This window comes from Capricornis sumatraensis, chromosome 3 (assembly GCF_032405125.1).
Source record: "Capricornis sumatraensis isolate serow.1 chromosome 3, serow.2, whole genome shotgun sequence".
Classification (NCBI taxonomy): Eukaryota; Metazoa; Chordata; class Mammalia; order Artiodactyla; family Bovidae; genus Capricornis; species Capricornis sumatraensis.
In genome coordinates, this window is record NC_091071.1 from 139,864,068 (window position 1) to 139,889,017 (window position 24,950).

General features: G+C 40.4%; 1 protein-coding gene across 3 annotated transcripts in view; it reads right to left on the minus strand.

Moving 5' to 3' along the window:
- KLF7 (KLF transcription factor 7) overlaps positions 1-24,950 on the minus strand; it is a 97,560-nt gene that overhangs the window by 30,053 nt on the left and 42,557 nt on the right. The gene's annotated exons all lie outside the window — the stretch shown is intronic.

Genomic DNA, 24,950 nt, shown 5'->3' on the forward strand with positions numbered 1-24,950 from the left:
TGGTTAGCAGCCATCGGATTCCTCTTTTCCAGGTCTGTGAACTGATGCACCTCATACAGGAAGTAATATTGTTATGTAGATGAGAATTAGCAATGCCAGGGTGTTTTGTGATTGAGGAGAATGCAAAGTTTGAAATCGCTGTGGACTATCTCATTCCTTCAACCCCCAAAGCATGCTTATGTGTGTTGGGGTGTGTGTGTGTGTGTGTGTGTGCTACCTCGCTTTAGTCATATCCAACTCTGTGTGACCCCATGGACGGCAGCCCTCCAGGCTCCTCTGTCTATAGGATTCTTCAAGCAAGAATACTAGAGTGGGTTGCCATGCCCTCCTCCAGGGATGCTGCTGACCTACGGATCGAACCCACATCTCCTATATCTGCTGAACTGGAGGTGGATTCTTTACCCGCTGAGCCATGGGGGCAGCCCTGAGAACTATAAACACTGCACTCTTCTCTCCATCATCCTTGTGTGAGGGCTTCTACCTATTTTAAGGATAATTTGAGCAGAAATGACTCTATAGAGTCTGGTCTGATCTACTAGTGACAGGGTTGCTGCTCAGAATAGAGCTTCTCCTGCTTCACTTTCAACAGTGGAGGGTAGATCTCATTAGTATGGGAAGCCAGTACCAGCCATTAGCGCCGAGTAAGAGTTGCCTTTGCTAACTATTTCTGTGCACAGTCACACAACATGCTCTGAGTTTTCTCAATAAAACAGCTCCTTCCCAGGGGGACAAAGTTGCCTCTTCAAGGGACCTCAATTTACATACACTTTCTCAACCATTTAAACTGAAACCTCCTTGAAGCATCACTTCACTTCTGCAGAATCTTCCTTCTCACACTTCCAGGGAGAATTTCAATAATGATGAAATAGAAACCTCTACTTAGATAGGAAATGCAATGATATAGAAAGTAATTACACTTAAAAAAAAATCACAAAACTGACTCTGGGTTTACTTTGCACATTTGTTTGTTTCCTATAAGGAAAGACAAATAAGGTATGCAAACGTATTTATTTCTATGTAGATGTAATGTATCAGCAAAAAGCACTTAGGACATGTGCTGCACACATCAGACGAATGATGTCCATAATGGAAAGTCATGAGTCTAGAAGCTTCTCTCTACTCCTTCTTCATGAATAAAACAGTTGGGAAAATCCTATAGTTGCTTTTAGTCCATTTGATTTCTTACTTTATACTCTGTGTGATATCAAGAATGGCTATAAGAAATTTGCTCCATTTAAGAGATAAAGTGGCACTCTCCTTAAGATGTTAAAGATGCTGCTTTGTTACTAAGTTAGGAAAGTTCATGATTGCACAAATTCTATTAGTGCCCATATCAACTATAGATGTGTAATGACTTGCCAGTTCTTTCTTAAGAAGATCAAATCCATCATTGAAGTAATAAGTCTTCAAATGTCTTGTTTCTTTTAAACAATATTCAAAAGGTAAGCAGAAGAAAGACTTCAAGATTCTAATGTGTTTTCACAGCAAAAGGATTTAGTTGAGAAAGCAGGCTGAGGGGACGCAGGTGCCAGACAGTGTAGAATTTGCACTTATGCTCCATTAATTGCCAGCATATCTTCCTTTCCCTTTTTCCTCCCTTCCCCCCGTTAAATCCCTTTGGAAAACAGCAGAGCAGCAGGCCCAGACTGGTACCCAGCAGCAACACCAGGAGCAGAAGTAGCCAATTAGCCTCCAGAATACAAAGAGGGAGAAAAAAAATTGATGCAGTTACCTAGCAACCAGAAGGAGCAGAAACAGCTGTGTAGCAGGCCCAGGCTGGTACCCAGGCAGAAAAAGGATAGCCAATTAGCACACTGTATTTAATGCTGCTGTGGTTTCCTAGTAACAGGCTGTACAAGTCTGTCTGTTGCATTTTCTCCCTCCTTTCCTCACATTTTCCTCAATCATGCACAGTATTACTATTTGCCCTAATTACTGTTTCTCCACTGCTTCAAGCAGCCATTATTTTGTCCCCAGAGAAATTGGAAGAACTCAGAAAAAAATCTTCTGTAATGACAGTATTTAGTTTCAAATTCAGATTAGCTGTAAGCCTTGAGACACTAAACAACAACAACAAAGAACGAAAAAAAAAAAAAAAGCCAGCAAATCGCCTTCTGCCTAAATTCTTAAGTAACCTATGTTACCTCTTCTTCATGCTAATATTTACAGGTGAGTGAAACAAAAAACATTTAATAATGCATACCGTCATTCTGCTACACACTACCTTTTTGAATAGGTTGAATCCTCTATGTACTTGAATTTATTCATATTGATTTTCTGACACTCTCTCCTGAGCATGAGGAACATAAAATGTCTTATTACCTATATCAGAGAAGGGAGATGTATCTTTTGTTGCTCTTTTTAAAATACCGATACTGGATTCAATAAGCTCATGACCAATTGAGAATTCGACATGAGGAATCATTCTTTCCTTGCTACAACAGAGGCGGAGGACAGATGAAGAGTGTGTATTCTGCAGTTGGGGGATTCAAACACCATGTGTAGGTTCATAATCACACTAATGAATTCCAGTGAGGTCATGTTAAACCACATGAACATACAAAACGAAGACAGAAAATGTTTAAACATGCCTACTGCACCGCTATTCTAAACTATTTTCTACTGCATACTGCGCCTCTTATAAACTAGGACATGTAGTGGCATCAACCATTTTCCTGGGTTTTAGTCATCAGGGCACAGTTTATGTAAGTCTACATTTTATTTAAGGCATCCATTAGACTCCTAGAACCTCTCTCACGTAACAGTATCTTCTTACAACCAGCTATTATCCTTCTTACAAAATTATCCTGTTCTGAACACTGTAAAGGCTCCAGAAGAAGATGTTAGACACTGTAACACACTTAAGTGGGCAATGCTCTCCCATGAAGGAAAAGAACCTTCCCCACTGAGGACAGTGTTTGGCTTCCTGCCCACCACCAAAGGACTGATAGCTTCTGTCAGCTCTAGCTCACTAGTGAAATGGTTCCAACTACTCTATCCCAATAAATTTGGGATTTAAAAAAAATGTTACCTTGTTTGTTTGACAACAGTATGCACAATGCTGCTGCTGCTGCTAAGTCACTTCAGTCATGTCAGACTCTGTGCGACCCCATGGACTGCAGCCCACCAGGCTCCCCCGTCCCCGGGATTCTCAGGCAAGAACACTGGAGTGGGTTGCCATTTCCTTCTCCAATGCACAATGCTGAACTTCATAAATTAAATGTCAAACCTGTTTCCTAAAACATGGAATTTTCATTTTACTGAATTCCATAAGTTAAATGTCAATTACAGTAACGGAGAGGAGATACATTCTAAAGACAGAAACAACAAAAGAAGCCTAAAGTATATGTCTGCTGAAACCAGATGAGTGACTTACAGAAAATGAATTTTAAATTATAAGTTCTATTTATTTTGCAAATAAAATAAAAGGAATCTAACCTGAATACAGATAACTTTTGAAGGGAAGAAAGGAAAAGACCCAAGGCCCAAACTAATAATGGGGTGCCCTAGTCTTCTACCTCTAAAACCTTATTGGGTCCAATCCTGCATCTGTGCCCAACTCACCTACCTCAATAAGCACAGATGGTAAAGGAGGAGACAAAGTGAAGAGAAATATGGGACAGACCAAGGAAAGCGTATTCTCTCTGCAGACACCCTTAAATAATTTAAATGGGCTGACCTCCATTATATAAGCTAGGCAGGCCCTTACACTGGCAATCAAATATGGGGACACTGCAGAAATGGGGAGTGACTCTGTCACTGGCGGCCCAAACAGCCAGCACATTAAAAAGCCACTACCTTTTGATTATTTTGAATGGTCTTGTTTCCATTAACATTCAATATGTTATTTTTTTTAATGGCTGAAAATAGGTTACCCTTAGAAAATGTAGAAAATCTGGTAGCAGGGGAAAGGGAATGAGTGGGAAGTAGAGAATGCTGCTCCAGCTTCTAAAAGCTCCCCCATCTTGTCTGCCTATTTGCCTGCAGATTCCTGAAATTCCATGAAGAGGCTTCTAGAATTGAAGAATAAAAAAATAGTAAAATATTTCTTATTCTTATTTTATAAAATACTGGTTAATGGATATGTAATCTATCAATGAGTAGTGTACCAAATCCTTTCTGATGTAAAAGAGGGTATTGCTGCACTTAGTCGTGTCCCACTCCTTGTGACCTCGTGGACTGTAGCCCACTGGGCTCCTCTGTCCATGGGATTTTCCAGGCAAGAATCCTGGAGTGAGTTGTCATTTCCTCCTCCAGGGGATCTTCCCAACCCAGGGATTGAACCTAGTCTCTTGAGTCTCCTGCATTGGCTGGCAGGATTCTTTATCACTGAGCCTCCTGGGAAGCCCCAAAGAGGTCAAAGGAAGGCCAAAAAGGCAGGAAGTGACTCAGTATAGGAAAGCATCAAGTATAAGATTCTTAGGTGGGCCATGAAGAAGGAAGGAGACAAAATTTTTAGGAAACAGGTTTGCCCAAGGCCAGCGAATTCACCCCCATTAGTGTGGGAAAAACTGAAACTGCCTTGTTGGAAATGGCCAGACCCTCTTCATTTGGTACCTGAGGAGTCTGGCTTTGAGTCCCACTATACATATAATGCTGTACATATGCTGTACATATAATATACATATACATATGATGCTGTGAAAGTGCTGCACTCAATATGCCAGCAAATTTAGAAAACTCAGTGGTGGCCACAGGACTGGAAAAGGTCAGTTTTCATTCCAATCCCAAAGAAAGGCAATACCAAAGAATGCTCAAACTACCGCACAATTGCACTCATCTCACACGCTAGTAAAGTAATGCTCAAATTTCCTCAAGCCAGGCTTCAACAATATGTGAATCATGAACTTCCAGATGTTCAAGCTGGTTTTAGAAAAGGCAGAGGAACCAGAGATCAAATTGCCAACATCCGCTGGATCATCGAAAAAGCAAGAGAGTTCCAGAAAAACATCTATTTTGGCTTTATTGACTATGCCAAAGCCTTTGACTGTGTGGATCACAATAAACTGTGGAAAATTCTGAAAGAGATGGGAATACCAGATCACCTGACCTGCTTCTTGAGAAACCTGTATGCAGGTCAGGAGCAACAGTTAGAACTGGACATGGAACAACAGACTGATTCCAAATAGGAAAAGGAGTACATCAAGGCTGTATATTGTCACCCCGCTTATTTAACTTCTATGCAGAGTACATCATGAGAAACGCTGGACTGGAAGAAACACAAGTTGGCATCAAGATTGCCGGGAGAAATATCAATAACCTCAGATATGCAGATGACACCACCTTTATGGCAGAAAGTGAAGAGGAACTAAAGAGCCTCTTGAAAGTGAAAGAGGAGAGTGAAAAAGTTGGCTTAAAGCTCAGCATTCAGAAAACGAAGATCATGGCATCTGGTCCCATCACTTCATGGGAAATAGATGGGGAAACAGTGGAAACAGGGTCAGACTTTATTGTGGGGGGGCTCCAAAATCACTGCAGATGGTGATTGCAGCCATGAAATTAAAAGATGCTTACTCCTTGGAAGGAAAGTTATGACCAACCTAGATAGCATATTCAAAAGCAGAGACATTACTTTGCCAACAAAGGTCCGTCTAGTCAAGGCTATGGTTTTTCCAGCGGTCATGTATGGATGTGAGAGTTGGACTGTGAAGAAAGCTGAGCACCGAAGAATTGATGCTTTTGAACTGTGGTGTTGGAGAAGACTCTTGAGAGTCCCTTGGATTGCAAGGAGATCCAACCAGTCCATTCTAAAGATCAGTCCTGGGTGTTCATTGGAAGGACTGATGCTAAAGCTGAAACTCCAATACTTTGGCCACTTCATGTGAAGAGTTGACTCATTGGAAAAGACTCTGATGCTGGGAGGGATTGGGGGCAGGAGGAGAAGGGGATGACAGAGGATGAGACGGTTGGGTGGCATCACTGACTTGATGGACATGAGTCTGAGTAAACTCCGGGAGTTGGTGATGGACAGGGAGGCCTGGCGGGCTGCGATTCATGGGGTCACAAAGAGTCGGACAAGACTGAGTGACTGAACTGAACTGAATACATATAACCAAAGTAGCCTGGACTCCCAGAGCTCCATTTGCTGCCCAAAATTAGCTTCTTTATATGAAAAGCTTGTTTCCTATTTATGGGGCTTCAACTATAATTTCTACAGAATTGAAAATGTATATTTTTCAAAGAAAGACACATCATTTAACAAATATTTTTTCATCCGTGCTTGTATTTCAACTAATTTTTTTCAAAAGGATTATTCCAAAGTTTAAGGGAAAAAAGGGTTTTGGTTTTATTACACATGACTTTCTTAAACTCCCCTTGGTTTCCTGATTCAAACAGAATCACTCCAGTACTGTTTCAGCTTTAGGAGACAGAAGTACTGCCTACAACCAATGGCTTTTAACAATATTCTCTTCACCTGCAGTCTTTACAAAGGCTCTATTTAACTTTCGCCCAACCTCTCACTATAATATACACAGGGTAACCCTGATGATCATGGTTATTAATACTCTTATTATATTAGAAACAACTTCTATACATTATTTATTTATTAAAGGCAACACTTTAAGTTGGCCTTCCCAATGCCAATCTGTCATTGGCACAGACTTCTCGTGACCCTCTTTTCCTCTTCTGGAGCAAACAGAGCTGGCCTAACTTTTAAATCTTAGAATTTATAACATTCCATTACTTCCACAGCCTTTTCTAAAATGAGGTTCCTCTTTTCCCTTTTCCTACCTCCCAACCTCAATCCATGCTCTCTTTTGAAATCAGGTTCTAAATATTATATTTAGACTTTATGAAACCATATTTCAGGCTTTTGCGTCAAAAAATGAGGTTCTCCGAGATGGGGAAGGAATAGTGTCTAGTACAGTGAGTGTTCCATAAATACTGTCTATGGTGCAGTATTTATTTCACGGTTTTTCCTTTCTCTTCAATTCTTATTTTAACACTTTGTGACTACTAATTATCCATTAAAAGGACATCTGGAATAGGCATCCTACAAAGCCTATGTTTATTACCATATTATAATAATAAAATAAATGTGTTTGTTGTGTATATGCTGAGTTTAAGCCATTCGACTCAATATACGTTTACCTAAATTTATCTTCATAAATAGTATGAAGATTTAGCATATTGCTAAATCATCATATGGTGAAGCTCTAAGATTCTCCCATCAATTGTTTTCCACAACCTCACTCACACCCCTTCTTTCAAACTCTCTCTCCTAAGTCCCTGAATATGCTAAATCCAAACTATCAAACCCTCCTATTAAACTCTCTCCACCTTGTGAACTGAACAGTTAACCCCTATGCTAGTTTCCATCCCATAATAGGGGTTTAATGAGTTTCTGCCTCAACACATGGATAAACTTCATTAGCAGCCATGTGTCTCAGCATATTAAAGGCCTTTTAATGTCTTAAAATTGCCCTATTCCAGTTGCTATTGTATAAATTCAAAGAATTCTTATCTATAGCGCTGAGGAGGTTGAAAGTGGTCGATGGGCCCCCTACAGTTCCAGACTGAGGTATTTAATTTTGTCCTGCTGATATGCCTGACCTTGAATTAGGGCTTCTATTTATATAAATTAGTGTATTATCACATTGGCATAATTTTAAAAGATGAACAGCGTCAATAAAAAACACCCTTTCCAGAGGAGAAAAGTGACTTTGTATCTCAGAATCATCCATGCTGCTCTGACCAGTAACAGGAGCCCTAATCTCATTTAATGCCCTGTGTTTCTTTAGCCTTCCTTATCTGAACAGCCCTTCCTATCTTAACTGCTGGTTATTCCATAGCACAGCACCTGAAATCTACGGGCACTTAATACCTGATTGTAAGATGGCTGAGTGAACAAAGTAAGAATACTACTAAACCATATTAATACTAAATAGAATACAAGCTGAAGGGACATCGGACAAATTTTAATTTAGTGGCAGGTTGTATAGCCTGGGTTAAGGTATTTACATATTTTTGGCCCTCGGTTTTTCCTACAGGTGATAATGCTTGTTTATATTATTTCATATGAATAGAGTACTAACATTTATCATTTTAATGAGTGAATTGAGAATGTTACAAGAGTCTCTTTAATACTAAAGTAAAAAAAATGGTTTCATAGTAATGATCATAATAATAGTAGCTACTGCAGTAACAATAAAGGGACTGGAAACGGAAGATCATTCCTTCGTAATTTCCTTGTTCTGGTTCTTAGTCACTTGATGAAGCAATATGTTTAAGGATCCTCCCAGTTCTTATCTGTTTAGAAGATACTTAAAGTAGTTGCACTGTCAATTTGTATTTAAACTATACGTTTCTCATTTCCTCTAAATAATGGGTTATTAAGAAAAATATCTAAATGACAGCATTTCCCCTTATGACTTAGCAAAGAAGTTAAAAGCTAAGAATGGAGAAACAAAATCAAACAGGATTTTATTCAAATCCTGGCCCAACCACCTAGGAGCTGTGTGATATTGGGCAGGTTACTTGACCTCTCCTGGCCTCATTTCTCTCGTCTGTGAAACGAGAATAGTACCAGTGTCATTAGATTAATATGGCCTAAAGGGTTATATTCGTAAAAAACTTCTGTTTAGAAAAAAGACAGCAGGCCAAAATGGAGTCATTTGTGCTAAGCCCCATATCATCAAACCAAGACTTAATACCTAACTTAAGTACAGACTCCTAAAGGAAGTCAACCCTGAATATTCATTGGAAGGACTGATGCTAAAGCTCTAATACTCTGGTCTCCTGATGTGAAGACCATGAAGCTGGGAAAGATTGAGGGCAGGAGGAGAAGAGAATGAGATGAATGAGACAGAGAATGAGATGTCTGGATGCCATCACCAACTCAATGGACATGAATTTGAGCAAACTCCAGGAGACAGCGAAGGACAGGGAAGCCTGCCATGCTGCAGTCAGTGGGGTTGCAAAGAGCTGGATACAACTGAGCGACTGAATAACAATAACAGCAAAGTACAGTTTTATCCTCCTTAGAGAATGAAATCTCAAACCAGTCAATCTGGAATTACCTGGTGAGCACTACTGAGGTCATCCACTTGATAGACCCCAGCCATCTTCTGCAAGGAAGATGACCTTGCCATAAACAATCAGCTCTTTGCTGGTATAACTTCCTGCCATTTTCTGCCTATAGAAGTCTCACATTTTGCTCAGCTCTTCAGAGCTCCTTTCTATTTGCTAGATGGGATGCCACTCAATTCATGAATCACTGAATAAAGCCAATAAGATCGTAAATTTACTCAGTTGAATTTTTTAAAAAAACAAATTTGGGCGCAGTGGTGCGATCCAGCAGAAACTTCAGCCAGTTTCAGAGAACAAGAAACACAGGGGCTGGTACCTGTAAATTTTGAGTTCTTTATCTTTCTTATCATTTCCAAGTGCTGTGGGTAAGTTCCTCTGGGCTCTGAGGTCCACTCTCTTTGCGTTGAGCTCCTGATCTAATTAGCTTTCCAGACTAGGGTTAATGGGCCAGTCTAGACTGACAGAGGGCTTCCCTGGTGGCTCAGGTGGTAAAGAACTGAAGTGAAAGTCACTCAGTCATGTCCAACTCTTTGCAACCCCAGGGACTATACAGTCCATGGAATTCTCCAGGCCAGAATACTGGAGTGGGTAGCCATTCCCTTCTCCAGGGGATCTTCCCAACCCAGGGGTTGAACCCAGGTCTCCCATAATGAGGCAGATTCTTTACCAGCTGAGCCACCAGGGAAGCCAGCTGGTTAAGAATCTGCCTGCAATGCAGGAAGCCTGGGTTCGATGCCTGGGTGGGGAAGAGCCCCTGGAGATTGACAGGAGGCTCTAACAGTGTGTCAGTCCTCAGCTCTTGGTTAGTCCACGGTCCCAGGCCAGGCCTCAGTGGGTCACTCAAGTCCCTAGCCCTTGGCTAGTCCACAGTCCCCATTTGTTAGGGTTGTTAGTTTAGCCTGTAGTTCCTCATTGAGAACAGCTGGAGGTGTGAACCTAAAGCTTTCTCTTGGCCAGCTTACTGTACCATCAGTTTGGTTACTGCTGGTATGTAAATATGCATGTAAAGACTATTGCTGTCTAGGTTGGTCATAACTTTCCTTCCAAGGAGTAAGCACCTTTAATTTCACGGCTGCAATCACCATCTGCAGTGATTTTGGAGCCCAAAAAAATGAAGTCAGCCTTACTCCTTGGAAGGAAAATTATGACCAACCTAGACATCATATTAAGAAGCAGAGACATTACTTTGTCAACAAAGGTCCGTCTAGTCAAGGCTATGGCTTTTCCAGTAGTCATGTATGGATGTGAGAGTTGGACTACAAAGAAAGCTGAGTGCAGAAGAATTGATGCTTTTGAACTGTGGTGTTGGAGAAGACTCTTGAGAGTCCCTTGGACTGCAAGGAGATCCAACCAGTCCATCCTAAAGGAGATCAGCCCTGGGTGTTCATTTGAAGGGCTGATGTTGAAGCTGAAACTCCAATATTTTGGCCACCTGATGTGAAGAGCTGACTCATCTGAAAAGACCCTGATGCTGGGAAAGATTGAGGGCAGGAGAAGGAGATGACACAGGATGAAATGGTTGGATGGCATCACTGACTCAATGGACATGAATTTGGGCGGACTCTGGGAGTTGGTGATGGACAGGGAGGCCTGGCGTGCTGCAGTTCATGGGGTCGCAAAGAGTCAGACACGACTGAGTGACTGAACTGAACTGAAAGACTACTGCTAATGGGAATCTCAGAAGACCAAAGTCACAAAATTGATGGGTATGGCTGAGAACTTAAAAGCTGTCAGAACACTTGTCACCTACCTCAAAAGACTCTTGTGTTAGGACAAACTGGTCACAAAATGGGTTAGGCTGATACCAGGTCACCTGCCAATCCCAAGGAAATTTCCACACAACAAGGTAGGCTGTAAAATACCACACAATCCCCAATCCAGAGCCACATTCCTCTCAGGGATTAATTCTGGCTCCAAGAGACCCAGGACTTAACTTAAAAAACTGAGATCCTTAAGTTTCAAAGAATTGAATACACTACATTCTGGCAAACCTGCTTATTTTATGTCTAATAACTGTGGTCCCAGAAGCTATGAATATCTTACAACAATGGCCGCCAGGCTCCTCTATCCATGGAATTCTCCAGGCAAGAATACTGTAGTGGGTAGCCATTCTCTTCTCCAAGGAATCTTCCCAACCCAGGGATCAAATCAGCATCTTATGCATTGCAGACAGATTCTTTACTATCTGAGCCACCAGTGAAGCCTGCAGATGGGTTTGTGGGAAAACTGGGAGACCAGCAAAGGGTGAGAATTCTTAACAGGATCAGCTCTCCTGAATGCCTGTTATGCCAAGATGAAAAAGGAAACTAAAATTTCACATGAAAAAAAAAAATAAATAAATAAAATAAAATTTCACATGGTCCTTTCCTTTCTAAATCCAGATACATTGGTTATTGATTCTTTCTCTCCCAAGGACAGCTGTTACCTTCTTACTTGTCTTGTTTTACGTCCTGAGAGCTTGGTTTGTCAATTTGGTGGTGGTTTAGGCTTCCCAGATAGCTCAGTTGGTAAAGAATCCACCTGCAAGGCAGGAGACCCCAGTTTGATTCCTGGGTCTGGGAGATCTGCTGGAGAGGGGATAGGCTACCCACTCCAGAAGATCCCCTGGAGAAGCGAAAGGCTACCCACTCCAGTATTCTGGCCTGGAGAATTCCATGGACTATACAGTTCACGGAGTCACAAAGAGTCAGACACGACTGAACAACTTTCATTTTAGTTACTAGGTTGTATCCGACTCTTGCGACCCCACAGACTGTAGCCTGTCAGGCTCCTCTGTCCATAGGATTTTCTATGCAAGAATACTGGAGTGGGTTGCCATTTCCTTTTCCAGGGATCTTCCTGACTCAGAGATGGAACTGGGATCTCCTGCACTGCAAGCAGATTTTTACCGACTGAGCTACCACGGAATTTGGGTGCCTCAAAACATGACTGGGCAGAAAATGTAGGTTATATCCCCATTTGCAGTTAGATATGGTTGGACGGAAATATGGTTGAACTTCATTTGCAGCTCCAATATATGGCCAGTCCTCAGGGGAACTGTATTTTTTTTTCCTCCTTTTTTTTTTCTTTGGCTATCTTTGGCTCTGGATCTTGGGAGGGTATATCTTTTGCTCTCTCTTTGGGGACACTTCTTTAGTCCATAGGATTATTCAATACTGCCAGTATTTATTTATTTATATTTATTGTTTGTTTCAGCTGAAAATTGACAAGATATTTGAAAGCATTTTTTAAGCAGCTCTGTGATCAGAGGTTGGCCAAACTAGAAGCTGATATTCAGAGCCTGATGGAAAAAAAATTTTAAACCTTCTCCCCTAAGATAAAATGAAACCATGTAACCAGAAGGAGGGAAAAAAAAATTCTGATGGTTTTATGGAAAGATTTACTAAAATGTTCCAAAGATTTTCATTTCCATCTTAGTTGGAAATCTCCCCAATATAAAAAAAGTAAATTGAACATAATGTGGTTGGATAAGCAAATCAACCCCTTAATAAAATCATTTAGGCTATAACTTCTTTAGAGAAATAGAAATTAAAAGCAACTGTCTACATCTTACAAATTTTTGCAAAACCAGAAATGCAGCTCTAGAAACAATATGAAGTCCAATCCCCAAACCTTTCTTATTCATCTCAAAAGACTGCAGGTTCCCCAATCCTGGCCTTTGGAAATAAGAGTCCTTCTAGGAGGAACTTGCATTCTTTCCCTGGGCTTTTAGATGTAAATATTCTACCTGGTCATCTCTAGGAAATCTTATCTAGGCCATCTCTTTTAAATGAAAACTCCAGGGAGGTAATTCCTATTAAAGGAAAAAAGGGGGGGAGGGGTATGGAGTTATTTGGAACTTAAGACAAATGAAAAACCTTAATTGTCTTCTCCACCAATATTAGTAAAAAGCTTTAGCCACTTGAGCCATAATTTATTTTACCTGGCAAATACACAATTTGGATCCAACTTATTTTATATAACTAGTGAGTTTTATATTATTGTACTTGATTTGTGGCTAAAATTTGAGAATGGAAGCTAGATCCTGATGATGGGAAAGACTGAAGACAGGAAGAAAAGGGGACAACAGAGGATGAGATGGCTGGATGGCATCACCAACTCAATGGACATGAGTTTGAGTAAACTCCAGGAGTTGGCGATGGACAGGGAGGCCTGGTGTGCAGCAGTCCATGGGGTCACAAAGAGTCAGTCACGACTGAGCGACTGAACTGAACCGACCTGTCTGTATGTGTATCTACACACACAGTTGACACCTGAACAACACAGATTTGAACTGTGTGGATCCACTTATGCATAGGTTTTTTCCAATAGCTGGTATTACAGTACTACATGACCTGCACTTAGTTGAATCTGCGGATATACTGGAACCATGTAGAGGGGGCAGACCATAAGTTATACACAGATTTTAGACTATGCAGAGAGTCAGCTCTCTTTAACCCCACATTGTTCAAAGGTCAACTGTATATGTGTTATACATGTGTGGTATTATCTACCTTTGGATAGTAAGGCTAAAATTAATTTGTAAAGGGCTTTATTCAATTGCTTTTAAAACAAACAAATGCTACATAAATGAAGTATAGTCTCAGAAATAAAAAAAACTATCCCAAATGTTTCAAGTTCACAAGACCTAGTACTATCTCCACTAAATAAAGGGTAGTTTAAGTTTGTTGGTTTAATTAAAATAGACATGTCTATAAAGTTATCAACACTGAAAATAATGCAGGCATACCATTTTTATTCTACCTGGGTTATCTCTATTACAGAATTTTTCACCAAGAAAAAAAATTTGGTATACTAAAATTTTCATGAGTAATCTAAACATAACTATTAAGAGCAAGTGATTTGAATAGATATAAGTGTGATAAGTATTTCCACTTTCCAGTAATAACTATAGTTTATGGTATGTTTATTTAAATATATTCCCCAATGTTTTTTGGTAACTTTAAACCTTAGAGTTTTTCTATATTAATTTAAATGATGAATATTTAATTGAATACCTAGATTGTTTCCAAATAAATATTGGAACATTAGTCCTGAATGTAGGTTTATCTACTTTTGGCTTCCTATTACTGAGAAACTTAAGATATTTGGGTTTATTAGTAAACTTTTTGTTTGTTTGTTTGCCACACTGGAAAATTTATTATGAGGAAGAATGTATTTCTAGAAATTATGATGTGTATTTCTAGAAATTATGACATGTATTTCTAAATTTTCCAATCCACAGAATGCCCATGTAAGAGATAGCCCAGAGATAGTCCACAACTTCCTACATCTCAGTTTTCACTATGAATTAACCATTCTAAGAGTCATTCTAATCAAGTATGTAGTTAGAACTACTTAGAAAAATAAAGGTGAAGGAAAATAACTGTGTATGAAGAGTAGGTAAGGCAATGACTCATTGTTTTAGAATAAGAAAGAGAAAAAAAATGGAACAAAATTGTAGACAGTTTGTGTAAGAGGAATCTTGGTTTTATATGTAGTCAGGATGGCTAAGATTAAAATAAATTTACTTAATTGTTTAAAAAATGAGTTTTACTATCAAAAGTACACTGGTGCAAAATTAGAATTTTATTCTCTCTGTTAACATTACTAAGGTGTTGCTGAACTTTTGGTCTACATTTGATAACAGACTGTGAAATTTTCTTTATTTTTTAAGTAATCTGCCTGAACAGTGAAGATTTTATGTCATACCAAAATAACTTATTGTGCTTCACACTGTCTTTATCAGGTCTTTTACTTAAGAAAACCCAATCTTCTCAAAATTAAAGAGCTAAGATTTGCTCACAATTATGTAACTTTCTGTTTTGCCTTTAACAATATCTACTGTCATTTTATTAAATGGATATTTTTGACAAACTTCCCCCAAACCAAATTCTAAATGAAGTTTTTTGACTTCAAATATTTTTGGAATTTTCTAGAGGGCCCCTGGAACATCTCAAGAGATTTGTTCTCTCTCTTTATAAAAAAAAGAGATATTAAACTAAATAGGCTTATTTACTGTGTTAAATTAACGAAGAAGCACTGTCAAATAGGTAATATTAAGTCTTCTTTATTTTGTACTTGTATAGGTATATGTTACAAGTGTTCCAGAAACTGTATAACATTCCTGGAACTCTCATATGTTCTGGTAAAATATTATCAGTCACAATTTTAGTTACTATCTTAAAATGCTGTATATCACAGAAATAAATATACTTCTTTAGCAAATGAGTTGGCATCAGATCTTCAACAATGGGCATTTTAAAGTTTTTTGTAACTTACAGACAGCTACTGTTTTCTCTAATATTTTTGCAAAAATGAGACTCATGGAAAGGACTTTACCAAGTGCTCCTGACCACTGACACTGCTACAAAACTAGAAAGTAATAAACCTTGAGTATATATCTTACAGCTGAAGAAGGCTCCACATGGCATCTAGAATTGGGCAAACTCTGGAGGCATGCAAATAAAACTGACTAGGAAGAGAAGTACCTGAAATCAATGTAGACTGCCTCCACCCAAGATGCTGGATCAAGACTTCATACTTTAACTAAACAACAAAAACCTTTTCTTCTTTTCTTTCTTTTACTTTGGCACTATCCTGAAAAGGTAACACTATCATCCATATCTCCCAGGCCATTACTAAGGGGGATAACCTTTTAGACTACTGGATCTGCCATTAAAAATACCAATCTATCCATAATACTAGAGAACCACTGGTCTTCCCTATGACCACTTTTTCATCTATTCCGAATGTCCTGTAAACTACAATTGAAACTCCTTTAGAAATCATTTAGAGGGTCTGATTTTTATGGCCAGAACAACTAGTGCCTCGTTTTTACTTTTCTCTTATCATAGGTGCACTAGACACAACTAGATACAATGCCTAGAGAAATCACAGTATATCTGCACTCCCGTATTCTTATGATTATCTAACTATGATTCTTCCCCAGTCATGAAAAGATCTTACCAGCAGCACCCATCTTTGCCAGAAATTTAGAACAACATTTTATTTTGAGCTAGATTTACTTTCCAAATACACTGAAAACCTAACTGACTCCTGGTTTGAATGGGCAAATGTAACAAATTCCTGCAAATGAATCCATCAGTAGGAATGGTTTGTGCCCCAACATGATTAATCTTTGTCTGTTGATTATCATTCTCCTTGGGCTTATACATGCCTTGATGGCTGGTGTGTAACCAGGCAATGCCTCTTAGGTTGTCTCTCTACGCCTGTGTGTGTGTGTATGCTCAGTTGCTTCAGTCATGTCTGACTCTTTGCAGCCCTATGGACTACAGCCTGCCAGGTTCATGGAATTTTCTAGGCAAGAATGCTGGAATCGGTTGCCATGCTCTCCTCCAGGGGATCTTACCAACTCACAGATTGAAAACTACTTTCCAGGTTAGGAGTGAGTACAAATGATCAGAAACCGTCATTAACACAGAATCCACTGCTAAAGCTGCCCAAGAAAACTCCTTAGACTTTCTGACCAATGTTGCTCTTAATGATGGGATAGCTGTTGATTATCTTGAAGCTTAACAAGAAGGTGTCTGTGCTGCATCCAATACCACTTGCTGCACCTGCATTAACCTTTCTGGGGAAGCTGAAACTCAGCTTCATAAAATCACTGAACAAGCTGGTTGGCTTTAGAAAGTGACTGCTTTAACAAGATCTTTCTTTGACATATTTAGTTTTGACTGGCATGGGTCTTGGGGACCATGGCTCTGAAGTGCACTCCAGACACTGGGAATTGTCTTGCTTATAATAATCATAATAGTCTTTCTGGTGCACTTTAAATGCATGTTTAAGTGCATGTTTGTAGCCACTAACCACCAAACGATACCCTAAGACTGAAATGTCAGAAAACGGATGAAGAGAATGATCAACTTAAAACATGTGAACCTTAAGTCATGATCTGTGAATAGCACACAGGGAATCAGCAAAAACTAGGAGATCTTCAGAGCAGTGGCTGGGAGTGGCATTTGATACCTTAAATTTTTATCACATCTCTGAGGCTAAGTCTGATCAAAATAGGAGAATTACTAAAAAAGACACAACTGGCCCAAATGGAGTCACTTGTGCTAAGCCCATGAAATTGGAAGGAAAGTTATGACCAACCTAGATAGCATATTCAAAAGCAGAGACAATACTTTGCCAACAAAGGTCTGTGTAATCAAGGCTATAGTTTTTCCAGTAGTCATATATGGATGTGAGAGTTGGACTATAAAGAAAGCTGAGCACCGAAGAATTGATGCTTTTGAAGTATGGTGTTGGAGAAGACTCTTGAGAGTCCCTTGGACTGCAAGGAGATCCAACCAGTCCATTCTAAAGGAGATCAGCCCTGGGTGTTCTTTGGAGGGAATGATGCTAAAGTTGAAACTCCAGTACTTTGGCCACCTCATGCGAAGAGTTGACTCGTTGGAAAAGACTCTGATGCTGGGAGGGATTGGGGGCAGGAGGAGAAGGGGACGACAGAGGATGAGATGGCTGGATGGCATCACCGACTCGATGGACATGAGTTTGAGTGAACTCCAGGAGATGGTGATGGACAGGGAGGCCTGGCGTGCTGCAATTCATGGGGTTGCAAAGAGTCGGACATGACTGAGCAACTGAACTGAACTGAACTGAACTGTGCCAAGCCCTACTTCACCAAGCTAAAACTTGTAAATTTAATATAGATTCAGCCTCTCCCAGGAATAGAATCTTAAACCAGGCAATCTGGAATGGCCAGGTCAGAACTAGTGAGGTTATCTGACTCACAGAACCCTACCATTCCCTAAAGGAAGCTGACCCTGCCACAAACCATCAGGTCTTTCCTGGTATAACTTCCGTGTCCAGGTTTCTGCCTATAAAAGTCTTTCACTTTGCATAGCATATCAGAAAGAAAATGAAGTCGTCCAGTTGTGTCTGACTCTTTGCGACCCCATGGACTGGAGCCTATCAAGTTCCTCCATCCATGGGATTTTTCAGGCAAGAGTACTGGAGTGGATTGCTATTTCTTTCTCCAAGGGATCTTCCCAAACCAGGAATCGAACCCAGGTCTCCTGCACTGTAGGCAGACGTTTTTACCATCTGAGCCACCAGGGAAGTCTCTTATAACATTTCACAGCTCTTTCCTATAAATGCTAGATGAGATGCTGCCCAATTCATGAATCACTGAATAAAGCCAGTGAGATCTTTAAAATTTACTCAGTTGAATTTTGTTTCTTAATACTCTGAACATTATCTGACATATAACAAGTTTTTATCAGTGTTTGTTGAATAAATAAAATATAGTTCAAGCTTTCATTAAAGCACTTCTGTTTATCTCTTAAACACTATACCCATCCTGACACTCTACAGTAGGCAGGGATCAAGACCATCCCCAAGAAAAAGAAATGCAAAAAGGCAAAATGGCTGTCTGAGGAGGCCTTACAAACAGCTATGAAAAGAAGAGAAGCGAAAGGCAAAGAAGAAAAGGAAAAATATACCCATTTCAATGCAGAGTTCCAAAGAATAGCAAGGAGAGAAGAAAGCCTTCCTCAGTGATCAGTGCAAAGAAATAGAGCAAAACAATAGAAGAAGAAAGACTAGAGATCTCTTCAAGATAATTAGAGATACCAAGGGAACATTTCATGCAAAGATGGGCTTAATAAAGGACAGAAATGGTATGGACCTAACAGAAGTAGAAGATATTAAGAAGAAGTGGCGAGAATACATAGAACAACTGTACAAACTAGATCTTCACGACCCAGATAATCATGATGGTGTGATCACTCACCTAGAGCCAGATATCCTGGAATGAGAAGTCAAGTGGGCCTTAGGAAGCATCACCATGAACAAAGCTAGTGGAAGTGATGGAATTCCAGTTGAGCTATTTCAATAGCTCAAATGATGCTAAAAATGATGCTGTTAAAGTGCTGCACTCAATATGCCAGTAAGTTTGGAAAACTCAGCAGTGGCAACAGGACTGGAAAAAGGTCAGTTTTCATTCCAATCCCAAAGAATGCTCAAACTACCACACAATTGCACTCATCTCACAAGCTAGAAAAGTAATGCTCAAAATTCTCCAAGGCAGGCTTCAACAGTATGTGAACCGTAAACTTTCAGATGTTCAAGTTGGATTTAGAAAAGGCAGAGGAACCAGAGATCAAATTGCCAATATCCGCTGGAGCATCACAAAAGCAAGAGAGTTCCAGAAAAACATCTATTTCTGCCTTATTGACTATGCCAAAGCCTTTGACTGTGTGGATCAGAACAAACTGTGGAAAATTCTTCAAGAGATGGGAATACCAGATCACCTGACCTGCCTCCTGAGAAATCTGTATGCAGGTCAGGAAGCAACAGTTAGAACTGGACATGGAACAACAGACTGGTTCCAAATAGGAGAAGCAGTATGTCAAGGTTGTACATGGTCACCCTGGTTATTTAACTTATATGCAGAGTACATCATGGGAAATGCTGGGCTCGATGAAGCACAAGCTGGAATCAAGATTGCCAGGAGAAATAGCAATCACCTCAGATATGCAGATGATACCACTCTTAGAGCAGAAAATAATGAAGAACTAAAGAGCCTCTTGATGAAAGTGAAAGAGGAGAGTGAAAAAGCTGGCTTAATGCTCAAAATTCAGAAAACTAAGATCATGGCATGTGGTCCCATCACTTCATGGGAAATAGATGGGGAGACAATGGAAACAGTGAGAGACTTTATTTTGGGGGGCTCTAAAATCACTGCAGATGGTGACTGCAGCCATGAAATGAAAAGATTCTTACTCCTTGGAAGGAAAGTTATGACCAACCTAGACAGCAAGTTAAAAAGCAGAGACATTACTCTGCCAACAAAGGTCCGTTTAGTTAAAGCTATGGTTTTCCTAGTAGTCATGTATGGATGTGAGAGTTGGACTATAAAGAAAGCTGAGCACCGAAGAATTGATGCTTTTGAACTGTGGTGTTGAAGATGACTCTTGAGAGTCCCTTGGACTGCAAGGAGATCCAACCAGTCCATCCTAAAGGAAATCAGTCCTGAACATTCATTGGAAGGACTGATGCTAAAGCTGAACCTCCAATACTCTGGCTACCTAATGTGAAGAATTGACTCATTTGAAAAGACCCTGATGCTGGGAAAGACTGAAGGTGGGAGGAGAAGGGGATGACAGATGATGAGATGGTTGGAAGGAATCACGGAGTCAATGGACATGAGTTTGAGTAAACTCCAGGAGTTGGCGATGGACAGGGAGGCCTGGTGTGCTGCAGTCCATGGGGTCACAAAGAATTGGACATGACTGAGCAACTGAACTGAACTGATACCCATCTTTTTGTTCATAATCTTTTTAGCCACCTTTCCATTTAAAAATAAACTATTTCCCTAAATCCTAATTAAACTTAGCGATTGTGCCACATTATGATTCATTATGACCTGCCTCAAAGTAGGTATCAAATGCTAAGTAAACTGCATGGTCATTTTATCTTTTCACCTAAAAAGCATACCGTTACATCTTTCAGTGCGAAACCTAGAATGTTCTATCACCACCCATGGATTAGGCAAAAGCAACTCCAGTCTATGGAGAGCCCTTGTCCAAGTAGCAGAAGACAGGACGTGGCCTCTTTGCTCCTTCCTCTATGACCAACAATGAAAGATTTCACTGCTGGCCTTTGTCCTGACTTTACCAACATGACTCACCTTAACAGTGTAAATGTGAACATGATTTTATATGAATTTTCATATTAGAGAAGTCTGCTCACTTAACATAGTACTCCATTTCAATCACAGGCTTTTTTTCCTTCTCAGAAATGATCAAGAAGAAATGTGGAAAATTATTCTTTGTTTTTTTGAATAGAAACTACCAGAATTTAAACAAATTGATTTTTGCTGAAAATAAACATAATGAAGTAGTATTTTAAAACCTGAAAGTGAGGGATTTCCTTGCAACAAAATTTTAGGATTAATTAGCTGTCTCCAAGAGGACAAATAAAACTGTAAACATAATGGTTGACTTATTGAGAAAGAAAAATATGTCATACAAAGACCAGAAAACAGTGGAAGAGAAAGGTCTGTAATGGCTTGGCTGCTAAAGCACATTTTTACCCTCATGCCAGCACTAAGTGCTCTTCCCAATGAATAAACCATATGTCCATTTTTATATGCTTCCTTTCACTTAGATTCTGCTACTTCACAATATTCCCTTTGTCCCAGCCCCTGCCTCATCTTCAGCTACCCCCAGCCTGGCTCCCCCATCCCTCACTTCAGCTCCTTGGGCAACCAGTATTTGTGCCCTAGCTACCAATTTGAACATCTGCTACCTGAAAAAAAGAAAAATCACCTCATTGCCTAACATCCTCCAGGGCAAAAAGTTTGAAGGATTCAGCATCCTCAAAAAAACAGGCACAGAAGGACAAAAAAAGCAGCAGCAGCAGCATATCTTTTCCAGCTCAGTAAATTCTATCTATATAAAGATGAAATGAATAACACTTTTAAAAATTATTCATTGCAAGGAAATCCATGTTACCAACAATGTATTGTCTTTCTTTATGCATAGACTGAGACCCACACAGTTTATTTCATTTTTGCAAGTGTGTCTCTTTTTCAACATATTACCATATAGAAGAGATAGAGCATATATATAACTCCAGAGAACAAAATGCCAGTATTTCCTCTCTTTCTCTTGGATTTTTTTTTCCTCTCTCTCTCTTTTTATGTCCCAAAACACTTCCCCAGCTGAAAGATAAGAAAATATTTTCATTGAATTAAAGTGAGCCCTGTGTTAAAACAGCTTGCCTGAATCCAACCAGAGCTTCATTTCAACACTTGGTCAGCAGCCCTCCCTTATTCATTTCTTTCTATCAGTGGCCTCATCTCCAACCTGAATTCTCATCACCATATACCTTTGCCCCCAAGCTTTTGCTAGTCCACTTCCTTGATATGTTTGCACTTAATTTGATCCCATCCTTCATGCTTTTTTCATTATTCTTAGTTCATCCACACCACATAAATTATCACTTTTGTTTTCAGTTCCCCTGTGCCCCCTTCACACCAATTCCAAATAAATACTTCTGATTCTCATCTATTTAATCCAAATTAATTCAGATTCCCTTTCCTCATTGCCCATCTCCACTTCTGCCTCCCCTCCTGTCTGTTTCTCTTTCTTATAGCACCTACTTTTCCCTCCATGTTTGTCTCTGCAGAAGGTTTTACTGGCAAAATGCTTCTAGAGGGTGCAAGGTCAGTGCTTCCGGTGTTGTTTTAGGAAAGCTGTGCTCTACATTACTGCCAACTTCAATGGGCCAATGCCTGCATGTCCAACTTCATCCTCTATGACGAGGGGCTGTGCATCACCACCCCAACACTGAAATTACGGAAGTGAGGAAAGAAAAGCTTCTTGCTTTTCAGTGGGATTTAACTTTAAGTGGTTTATTTCTAGTTTACATAAAGCTGTTTTTCTTTTTTTCCACAAAATCATCTTTAATCAATATCATCGGCAATAGTCAGGACTACAACCAACCCTATTACTGTCTTTAATGAGCTCTTACCATCCGCCAAGCAATTTACATATATTTGAGTTTCCCTGGTGGCTCAAGGTAAAGAATCTGCCTGCAATGCAGGAGACCTGGTTTCAATCTCTGGGTTGGGAAGATGCCCTGGAGGAAGAAATGGCAACCCATTTCAATACTCCTGTCTAGAGAATTCCATGGACAGAGGAGCGATCCCAGAGTCAGACACAACTGAGCGACTAACTTTCACTTTACATATATTTACTCATTAAATTTTCAAAACAATCTAGAGGGCAAATTATCCCTGTTTTACAGATGAGGAAACTGAGACTCAGGGAAGATGCATCAGGTATCCAGGTCATAAACCTAGGAAGCTGTAGAGCCAGAATTCAAACCTGAGTCTCCCTGACTGCAAAGCCCTGCTCTTAACCGCTCTGCAGTACTGCCTTTCCAATAATGCAAAATACCTTCTTGGATAAATTCCCCACAGGGAGGATTCTTTCCACTTTAAACCACTATAGGGCAAGTGGTTGCAGGTGCTGGGAAACATAATGAGCTCCACCTTGATAATCACTCTGAGTAGACAATGCCCACAAAACAAGGCACAGAAGATGCATCACTTCTCAGAGTTATCCTCCTAACACATCCATTAGAAAGAGGAGTCAGGAAAAGGAAGCAAATGCTCTGGACTCACCCCCCAAAAAAAGAATCTCTGCTTTCCCAGAGATGCCCAGCCTCCAAACTAGGCAGGACATAGCCTGTCTTCATGTCAATAATTTAAAAAATGTGCTCATCATCATGAATTCCATACCCTCAACAAAGCTCAACCTTCTCGCCTCATCCTGCCTTCTCTGGTTTCCTGGGGGGAACAAGAGATGAGTCATGGCTGAAGTCTGGGAGCACTGCAATGTCTTCTAGTTACTTTACTCACTGATTTGAGAAAGACAAATAAATAAAACTAACCTCCAGAACAATACCAGACAGGTGAAAAAAAGAAAAAGCTGACAGTAGCAGGAAGCTTTTGCCTTGAAGTACGTGAACTAGAGGACTCGAACTCAAACTCCAAAAGGAACCACGAATGGGACTTGAACCTGAGCCACGGGTTCAAAAGTAACCTTTGGATAACTTTCCATGAAGCAAGCAAGGACCACAAGCAAAAGTCAGTTTGAAATGAGAGGAGAATGTGCCTAAGTCTTACGCTGTGAGCAAACACTGTCCGCTATCATCCTCCCATGGGAATGACTTTGAAATTCAAGGTGGTGATGGTTTCTAGACACACATTATACACCCCTATTTCAGGGAAGCTCCTCTGTTCTACTCAAAGACATTTCCCAAAACCGCCTCCCCCAAGAACATTAGAGCTGAGGGGGGCCTCCAAAGCCAAACTGTTTGGCAGATGTAGAGAATGAGGCCACCAGGGAGGTACGGGGATGTGCTCAGGGAGACAAAGCTAGTGAGGGACAGCACTAGAACTACAGCCTAGGTTTCCCCATTTTCCAACCACTGATCCTCGCACTGCACACTTCTCTGGTGACCCATCCCGCAAGTCACCCCAGAGCACCCACAAGGCAAGCAGCAAGCCCAAGAAGAACTCTCTCCAGACACATCTCCCAGCCTAGATCTAATCACCCATTTCTTCCCAGCAACACTCTGATTCTGCTACTTACACTTTCGGAGCTCTTCCCAGTTCAGTTGGTATTGTGCACGCAGATTGAAAAAACCATACTGGCAATATACTTTCAGGGACTCATTTAAAAACCACTAATGACAGTAATTGCTCCTACAATGCTAAGCCCAAGAAGAGACACCAGCCCTAAGTTTCTGCCTCAAAGCAGAGGACAAAGACCAGATTCAAGGAAAATGCTAATCTCATTCTTTCCTTCACAAACCCCACTCTTCTAAATTATCCCATTGCTCCCAAGATCAGTATGAGTCCTGGGAGTCACCACAGAAGTCCTGAGTAAACTGTACGGTCCCTGCCGGTCCCCACCGCCCTTACCACACACACAGCAATGTAATCACTTTAGCAACTTCGCAGTAACAAGCTCGTTAAAAAGCAATTCTGCCATCTCTCCATAAAGCACGCGCCACAGAACAATGCAAAAGAGGAGATGCCAATTAATTACAGAATGATCACATCTAATGAACTCTGAAACCCTCCTGCTGTTGGTGACTTTGATGAAAAATCAGGGATGCTGGGAAAAGAGTAAATAGGGACACCCTGGCTACCTTGTTCAATTGCAATTCTCTCCAAGGTAACTTCTCAGATTCGAGTGTTCATCAAAAACGGCGGAATCACACCGATAAAACAACGAAAAGTGTCAGGGAAGTGACAGGTGCATACATCACGTACGGCTGTGAGTCACACCACCAGAACCCCTGTTCAGGCCTCCTCAGCAGCGTCTGATACTACACCAAGGCTGGCCCTGCCCTCTGGAAGGATCTCCGAGCCAGCGAGTGGCAAACCCACGTCT